Here is a 9,271-nt window from a genome sequence, read left to right as displayed (position 1 = left end):
GTGTGCTCTGATCAGATACATCTCTCTCCTGGAGCTGCGGATTCAGTGCCGTCCTTTGAAATAAATTCTTCTCGGGGGAGGGGCAGGCATTCACTTAGTATTTGGGACTGGGGCTAGCCCCCAGACCCTACTTTAAGGTTGTTTAATTTTTGCTTTTGTGCACACACTTTTAAAATTACCTCTCCCATTAAATGTCACTCCACAAAATTTGAAGTCCCTCGCATCAAATAATTTACCAAACACTTTGTTATTATTGTTAGTTGTCATTAAATTGGTCCTCGATGCATGGTAACCCCAGACACAAGGGGACAGAATAAGACTTGGTCCTGCACTATTTTTATAGTCAGTTGTGGTTCCGATAGGGTTTTCACGGGGTGATTTTAAGAAGCAGACGTCTTCATCTAGAAGCTTTGCTAAAAGTTGTTCTACATCCCAGCAACATGCAGTTCTTCGCTGACAGCACATGAGGAGCCTTGTCCAGGAATTGAACTTAGGTCTCCTTTATGAAAGTGTGAATTGTATCACCGTTGCATGCTACCAAACACCTACAACACTCGGAATGTGTTGTCTTTGAGCTAATTTTGTTCTACGTCACAGTGACCTTCTAGGGGCAATCTTTACCGATGCAAAGTGCCTCATCGTTCTCTGTGGAGCAGCTGGTGAGCTCGAAGTGCTGACTTTTAGGTGATCCATCATGAAATTAATCATGGTGCCACCACGGTTTATCAAACATCTCCAAACCAAACCCAATCTATTGCCATTGAATGCAATGCAACTCACAAAGACCCTGTGGGTCAGAATAGAACCCGTGCCCCACATGCTCCACGACTGAAATGCTTCTGAAGCAGACTGCCCACCTTTCTCCTGAGAAGCAGTTGGTGGGTCCAAACCACCAACCTTTGGGTAGTGGCCACGTACTTAGTCCACTGTGCTACCAGCACTCACCAATCACCTCCCCATCTACAATTGGATAGTCCTTTGTATGATCTAGAGCATACAATCTCTCTGTCCTTTAGATGTTCTAAATTCCTTTCATACTAGCCCCTAAATGACATGGTTTTGAGGTCCCACCCAAGAAATGCTTAGTGTATGAAAATGTGATATTTATTTCATGTAATCTTGTGGTGCACACATTTAAATATATATTAAGGAACTACTAGGAAATAGGAAGCAATTGGTTACGGGTGGGAGGTTTCCTTTGGGGTGATCAAAATGTTTAGGTACTAAGTAGAGGAGTTGGTGGTGGGTGTTCTGAATGTTCTGACTGTTATCTAATTGCTCCTCTTAAACAGTTCATTTTTCTTATATGAATTCCACTTTAATAAAAAGTTCTGTTGAAACAACAACGAAAAGAATCTACTAGGATACTCTGTTGTGCTTTGTTTTTATTTTATTTCAAAGAGCTTTGACCTAAGGTCAGGGAACCAGAACCTATACATTTCAGAGGCTAAGTTGCTCAGAAAGAAAAATAACTCGGAGACTGTGAAAGAAGAAACGTCACAGGTAGGATGATATGTTTGTCAAAAGCGTCACCAGAGAGCAGAGAGATGGTAAGAGCTGAGAGCTGAGCTAGAACCAACTGCAAGCTGTCAGGAGGAGGCAAACATCCTTCTGAACTTCAGAGAGTTACCATTGACTAGGGAGGGATGGAGCGAAGTCAGGTAGCTTTCCAGGTAGAGGGAATGGTGTGAGCAGAACCGTGTGTGGCTACTACAGGAGCCAAGCTGAGCGAAACTCTTCTGGAGTGGAGGGAGGAGGGAGGAGGCCGAAATGGAAAGTTGGGTGCAGCTGAGAAGGGCTTTGAATACTTAAGTAGGAAGCAGTGTCTTTCATCTGTCAATGGTGAGTCATCCTAATGATAATTGTGAGCAGGTTAGTGTCTGGCCACAAAATGCAGGACTTTAATAATGCAAGCTAACAACCATGTACCTTTTCACCGTATGCTTCAAAAGATGTCAGTATAATGCCTTTTCCGGAAGGTGGCGTTGTAGGCATCGTGTTGTTGTCATCATTGTCATGTTTTCCTGTGCGCTTGCGATGGAATTGACGTGATGGCTGTCACTGTGGTTTTTGTTTTGTTTCCTTTTGGGTTGGGAAGAATAGGTGAAAGGACTAAGAAGAAGATAAAGAGGAAGATTCTGGTTTCTTCCACAACTCTTAAGTTAAAGTTTGTGCAAAAGTTTCATTGGTTACAAGAAGAGGTAGATATCAACTAGTCTCTTGAAATTTAGGTACAAGTCCACAAATTGTCACTCCCTGACAATGAAACTATCAAAAAACCATAACATAGACAAGAGAAGCCAGGTTTCCAGGAGTTGATTTACCTATAAATGATTAAAGAATTTGATCAATTCACTGGTATATTGCCATATGTACTCGAGCATAAGCCAATCCAAGTATCAGCCGAGGCACCAAATTTTACCACAAAAACTGCATTAAAAATGTGCTGAAAAACTCAGCTTATACACGAGTATATATGGTACTTCATTTATATACAAGTCAACTATTTCTGTTCCATTTCAGATTCATAGAATATGTTATAACTAAGCTTTTCCCTAAATATTAATGAGGGCTTTCCACTGCAACATTTTAAAATATTTAAAATGTAACTACTTACTATAGATTTTATCCTTGGAAATTTCAATTCATGCATCCTAATAAAGTCAAGGAAGGGCAGAAAACTCAAGAAGCTTATCTTGGAAAAGTGTTGCTAGAAAGTGCTGCCATTTCAGTGTGTATCCTGGGGCTGGGTGAACCAAGTGGCGTTAAGCATGGCATCATTTTTGTCATACTCCTCTTTGAATCCCTAGAACTTAGCCCGGGTGCATAGGCGAGGTACAGTGAATATATTTTTAACAACATGATTTAAATGAGTGATCTGTGAATTAGGCTAGCAAGATGGAAACTCTAACTCAGGAGACCCCTTTCACATGTTAAGCGCTGTGAATAATGTACACATGCAAAAAACCCTAAATTATGGTTCTGACTGAGGGATAGAAATGTTGCCATAGTGACTGAGTGCCAGTGAGCATTTGCTTACCTTTAGCTTAAAAGCTAAAACAGGTAGTGCTTATTTTTTTTCTAAAAGGTTGAAATTCATATATAAGCAAGTACGCTCCCAAATAAAAGGCCATTTAAGCACCAGGTATCCCTAATGCATCCTGAATTATCTTATTTCTTTCCCCCTACTTCATGTACCCCCCTCTACTCCCTCAGCAGTAACAGCTGTGTTGACAACGGTTGTGATGACAGCTTCTATAGGGCTGGCAGTAGGCTGGTGCATCCTGGGGGCTGGTGGGAGGGGTTTATTACTGCTTGCGCAGAGGACATGCATGCGGGCTGGTCAAGCTTCATGGCCATCCGTGTCTCGAGCTACAGCGACCTGAGAGGGCACTTTTTGTCTAGAGTTAGTTATTTTTGGAAGGTTCTTCTCCATTTGAATGTGAGGCGAAAACTGAGATGGGAAATTATTGCTGAGCGTTAGAAATCACTTTCTGAATTAGTGTGCATGGGGATCAGGGTGGTAGGAAGCCTGCAAAGATGAGTAGATAGGTTTTAACCAAGAGAGATTTATTTCACTTTTTGGAGGTCAGTTGTGTTTATTAGTTTGGCAAATATGCTTGTAACATAGATATTTGTCATTTTCCACACAGGCAATTTAATACATCCGTTTTATTCTTCACCCTTATCTGTTACCAATTTTTTTTATCATCCATAGGAGACAGTCACTTAAAAAGATTTATTGGCACTATCTATACGCAACTTAAGATGAAAATAAGTTGGAGGGGTGACCCATCTGTACAAGTCAGCAGAGTGCGTCACAGCCTTTATCATGCTGAGCTGCTAACCAACAGTTTGGCAGCTTGACTCTACCCAGAGATGCCTCAGAATAAAGTCCTGATGACCTGCTCCTGGCAAAGTCAGCCAGGAAGACCCTCTGGAGCCCACTTCGACGCTGATCCACATGGGGTAGCTGCCTGAATGGTCACTGGTACAGCTGCAGCCAGCTTGTACACCTTTCACCGCCTTACGTTGTCCTGCTCTAAACATTCAGCAGTTAAAAAATAAGCCTGTCTTCCCAGGCCACCACTTGTCTGTCAGTTTGACATACAGTGGTAGCTGATGTGTTGCTGTGATGCTGGGGGCTATGTCACCAGTATTTCAAATGCCAGCAGGGTCACCCGAAGAGAACAGGCTTCAGTGGAGCTTTGAGACTAAGCACAGGTCCCCACTTTGATGGGAGGAGCCGCCGAAAACTTCAGGCATAGCTTCGAAACATTGTCAGATAGTCAGGGTCTAAGGACTGGGAGGAGAATATTTCCAGAGATGTCGCTGGAGGGTGGCACCCTCGAGTCTTGGGGTACACAAAATATTTGAGGAGGAGCTGGAGTCACCGTGGTGAAATGAGTCAGGTCAAGCCTATGGCAGTGACGCCTTCAGCGTCTTCATTTGCCGATCAGGTATGACGTAACGGGTATGACACAATGGGTATGACGCAACGGGTATGACGCAACGGAAGGAGACGCCGCTTAAAAATCAGCTAAAGATCCATTGGAATGTGTGAAGTATGAATCTAGGAAAACTGGAAGTCATCCAAATGAAATGGAACAACCAGATCAATATTCTTGGCATTAGTAAGCTGAAAATGACTACTATTAGAAAAGTATCCGACATTTTGAATCAGAAAATCATATGACTATGTTGAAAAAAAATTCAAGAAGGATGGTGTGACATTGTCAACAAGGACATTGCAAACTGCATTATGATGTACAATAGTGCCTGTGATAGAATTATATCTGCCTTCAAGGAAATCCAATCAAAACAACTATTATTCAGATTTATGCACTGTGTTAGTCTGAGTAGAATAGAGAAGCAAATCTATAGAAACTAAAATGTGTGTAAGAGAGAGTTTTATGTAAAGAATAATTGTATATTAAGAAAGCATCCCAACCCAGTCAAGTGCAAGCCCATAAGTCCGATATTAGCCCGTGTGTCTGATACCAGTCTATGAAGTCCTCTTCAGACTCACGAAACACATGCAGTGCTGCCGAATGCAGGGCGATCCCAGGCCAGTGGGTCGAAAGTCTCTGGATCCCGTGGCGTTGTAAGCATCTCGGCGCTGGCAGGGTCTCTAACGTGGCTTCTCTGGCTTCAGGGGTCTGGTTGCATCAGGGTAGGTCCATGTGGCTTTTCCACCTCCGGGCATTAGTGTAGTTCCTTGTGTCTTGTCAGCTGCAATGTCTCCCAGGGAGTGAGCAGACAGAGAGGTGTCTCCTGTCTCCAAGGAGAAAAAACAGATTTCCCAGAATTCTCAAAAGGCCATGCCCACACACAGGCCTCATTGGCTATGAACCGATTGACAGACTAGACTGTACCCCTTTACTCTTAGTCCTCTCAAATCCCAAATCGACACCAGATTATGTAATTACCACATGCACCAACCCCAAAAGCCAGTACTGAAAAAATGGAAGGATTCTACCAACAATTTCATTTGGAAATTGATCAAACATGCTATCAAGATGCATTGATAAATACTGGCAATTGGAATACAATATTTAGGATCAAAGAGGAAAGAACAGTAGTTCATAAACATGGACTTGGTGATAGAAATAAAGCTGGAGGTCGCATGATAGAATTTTTAAGACTAATGATTTATTCACAGCAAATACCATTTTTAAACAACACAAAAAGAATTGTCCACAGAGACTTCTTCAGATGAAATACACAGAAATCAAACTGACTACATCCATGGGAAGAGACACTGGAGAAGTTTAGAATCAACAGCTAAAACCAGACCAGGGGCTGCCTGTTAGACAGTCCATTAATCCATCATATGTAAATTCAGGATAAAGCTGAAGAAAATTGAAACCAGTCCACAAGAGCCAAATACAACCTCGAGTCTATCACACCTGAATTTTAAAAACATCTCGAGAACAGCGTTGCTGCATTGGACACTACTCACAGGAGACCTGATGAGCTGTGGGTGACACCAAGAATGTCACTCATTAAAAACGCAAAAAGTCATTAAGAAGACAGGAAAGAAAGAAAAGATGTCAGAAGAAATTTTGAAACTTGCTATTAATTGTAGAGTAGCTAAAGCAAATTGAAAAGTGATGAAGTCACAACTGAATACAAAATTTCAAAGGGCAATTCAAGAAGGCAAAGCCAAATATTATAATTAAATGTGCCAAGACCTAGAATTAGAATATCAAAAGGGAAGAATATGCTCAGCCTATCTGAAACTGAAGGAACTCAAGAAAAATTCAAGCCTTGAGTTATGATCTTGAAAGATTTTATGGGGAAAATATGAATGATGCAGGAAGTGTCAATAAAAGATGGGAAGAATACACAGTCACTGTACCAAAAAAAAAAAAAAAAAAAAACCACCCCAAAACTAGTCAATATCCCACCGTTTCCGGAGGTAGCATATGAGGAAGAATCAATGGTACTGAAGAAAGAAGTCCAAACCACCCTGAATACATTAGCTCCAGGACTTGATGGAACACCAGTTGAAATGTTTCAGAAAGCTGAGAAAGCACTGGAAGCACTCACCCATCAATGCCAGGAAATTTGGAAAAGAGCTACTTACCGAACTGACTAGAAGAGATCTATATTAGTGCCCGTTCCCCCAATAAAATGCTCAAACAGTAGAACAATGTAATTGATATTGCATGCAAGTTATATTTTGCTGAAGATCATCCAACAACTGTTGCAGCAGTGCATGGACAGGAAGTGCCACAGGTTTAGACCACATTCAGAAGGGGGATGCAGAACAAGGGATATCATTGCTGATGTCAGATGGATCTTGGCACAAAGCAGAGTATATCTGAAAGATGTCTACTTGCATGTTACTCATTGTGCAAAAGCATTTGACTGTGTGAACCATAATAAATTAAGGAAAACCTTAAGAGCAATGGGAATTCCAGAATATTTCACTGTGCTCATTGTAGAACATGTATAAGGATCAGGAGGCAATTGAGAGAACTCCTCCCCCTCCCCAGACCATGCCCCTAATAAACCATTGCATCAGTTATTTTTCCTATTCATTCACTCCTTCTGCACTTCATAAACTGGAAAACCCAATAGAAACAATAAAAAACAAAATGAAACAGAAAGAAGAAAATAATAATAATATGAATGTAAAAATAAAATAATGAGTAAGAAAGAAAAGACCACCAACAATATTTAAAAAGCCAGAGAAGAAATTTCTGGAACAAGTGAGAAATATTTGAGTCTAGACCAAATTCAGGTTGGGTCAAGAGGGAGGTCAACTGACCAAATAACATATAATACCATGGTTCAATCCACCACAATCAGGTTTGCAATAATCTTTGATAGTAAAACCGTAAACTTTAAGTATTGCCATATCATTTTTCACAGTGGCTGTATGTATTACACGTCCACCAACAGTGTATATGAGGCCCATTCTCTCCACAACCTCTCTAACATTTGTGGTTTTCTGGTTTTTTGAATTGGGCAAGCATTGTGGGTGTAAGGTGATATCTCATTGTGGATTTAATTTGCATCTCCCGATGGCTAGTGATCATGAACGTTATTTTTTCGTGAGTTCGTTAAGCAGGCTTTTAGGGCAGGTAATGGGGGGCCTCCTATATGGTTCTTTTAAGGATGTTCTTTATTTATTCTGGGTCTTTGGCCTACCTATATGAAATTGGTGATTCTTTTTTCCATTTCTTTTTATGGAGACTTTTGGGTTTTCTATATATCATCTGCAATAGTGAGAGCTTTACTTCTACTTTACTTATTTGCATCCCCCTGACTTCGTTTTGTTTTCTGATAGCTCTAGCTAAGACTTCCAGCAGGATGTTGAATAAGAAGAAGGTTAGTAGGGGACATCCGTGTCTGGTCTCTGTTTTCAGTGGAAATATTTCTAGCTTTTCCCATTGAGCTTGATGTTGGCTGCTGGTTTTTCATATATGGATTCTTATTATGTAGAGGAATCTACCTTATATTCCTATTTGTGGAGTGTTTTGATCAAAAATAAGTGTTGGATATCATCAAATGCCTTTTCTGTACCTATTGATATGCTCATTGTCATTTTTTCCCTGCGCCTTGCTTATGTGGTGGATTACACTGATTTTCTAAAAAAGATTGAACCATCCCTGAATCCGTGGAATGAGTTCACTTGATCATGGTGAATTATATGTTTGATATGTTGTTGGAATCTGTTGGCCAGAGTTTTGTCGAGGACTTGATCAGGGTGTTCATGGGGTCTGCTGGTTCATGGTATTCTCCGTGAGGTCCTTGCCTGCTTAGTGTGCCAGTGTGATGCTGGCTTCAAGAATGCGTTTGGGGTTCATTGTCTTTTCATATGTTCTGGAGTCGTTTGTGTAGTATTGGTGTGGGATCTTCTCTGAATATTTGGTACAATTCCCCTGTGAAACCATCTCGTCCTGGCTTTTTCTTGGTTGGCATTTTCCTAATGGCGCGATCTATTTTTCCTTTTGTTATGGGTCTGTTCAGTTTTTCCATATCTGTCTTGATTTTTAGTGGGTGATGTACTTCTCTATAACTGGCCATTTTGTCTAGTTTGCTAAATTTGTTGGAATACAGTTTTTGATAGTAGTGTGCTATTATTCTTTTTATTTCATCTGGATCTGTTGTAATCTCTTATTCTGGGCATTTGCCTCTTTTTTCCTTCTTCTTCTTTTACCTTGGTAAGTTGATCAGTGGTCTATTTTGTTAGTTTTTCAAAGAAACAGCTTCTTGTCCTGATGATGTTTTCCATTATTTTCTTGGTTTCCACATCATTTATTTCTGCTTTCACCCTTATGATTTCTTTCCTTATTTTATTGGAGGGTTTATGTTTTCCTTGTTACAGTTCTTGAAGGTGTTGTTTTAGGATGTTTATATTGGATTTCTCCTTTTTTTAATGTATGTGTAGACTGCTATAAGTTGACTTTTGATTATTGATTGTTGTTGCGTCCCAAAAGTTTTGATATGCTGTCTTATTGTCCTTATGTGCCTCAAAGAATTTTTAAATATCCTCCTTTATTTGCTTTCTTACCCAATCATTTTTCAGTATTCTGTTGTTCCATTTTCATGTGTTTGTCTTTGAGTGACTGTTTATTTTATTGTTGATTTCCTGTTTGATAGCATTGTGGTTTGGCAAGATAGGTTGTAGGATTTTATTTATTTATTTATTTATACTTTCTTCTTTTTCCTAATCATTTTATTAGGGGCTCATACAACTCTTATCACAATCCATACATACATCAATTGTGTAAAGCGCATTTGTACATTCATTGCCCTC

The sequence above is a fragment of the Echinops telfairi genome, unplaced genomic scaffold, assembly GCF_000313985.2.
Source record: "Echinops telfairi isolate 266 unplaced genomic scaffold, ASM31398v2 ScPeMD7_18;HRSCAF=68, whole genome shotgun sequence".
NCBI classification, from domain to species: domain Eukaryota; kingdom Metazoa; phylum Chordata; class Mammalia; order Afrosoricida; family Tenrecidae; genus Echinops; species Echinops telfairi.
This window is presented reverse-complemented; position numbering follows the sequence as displayed.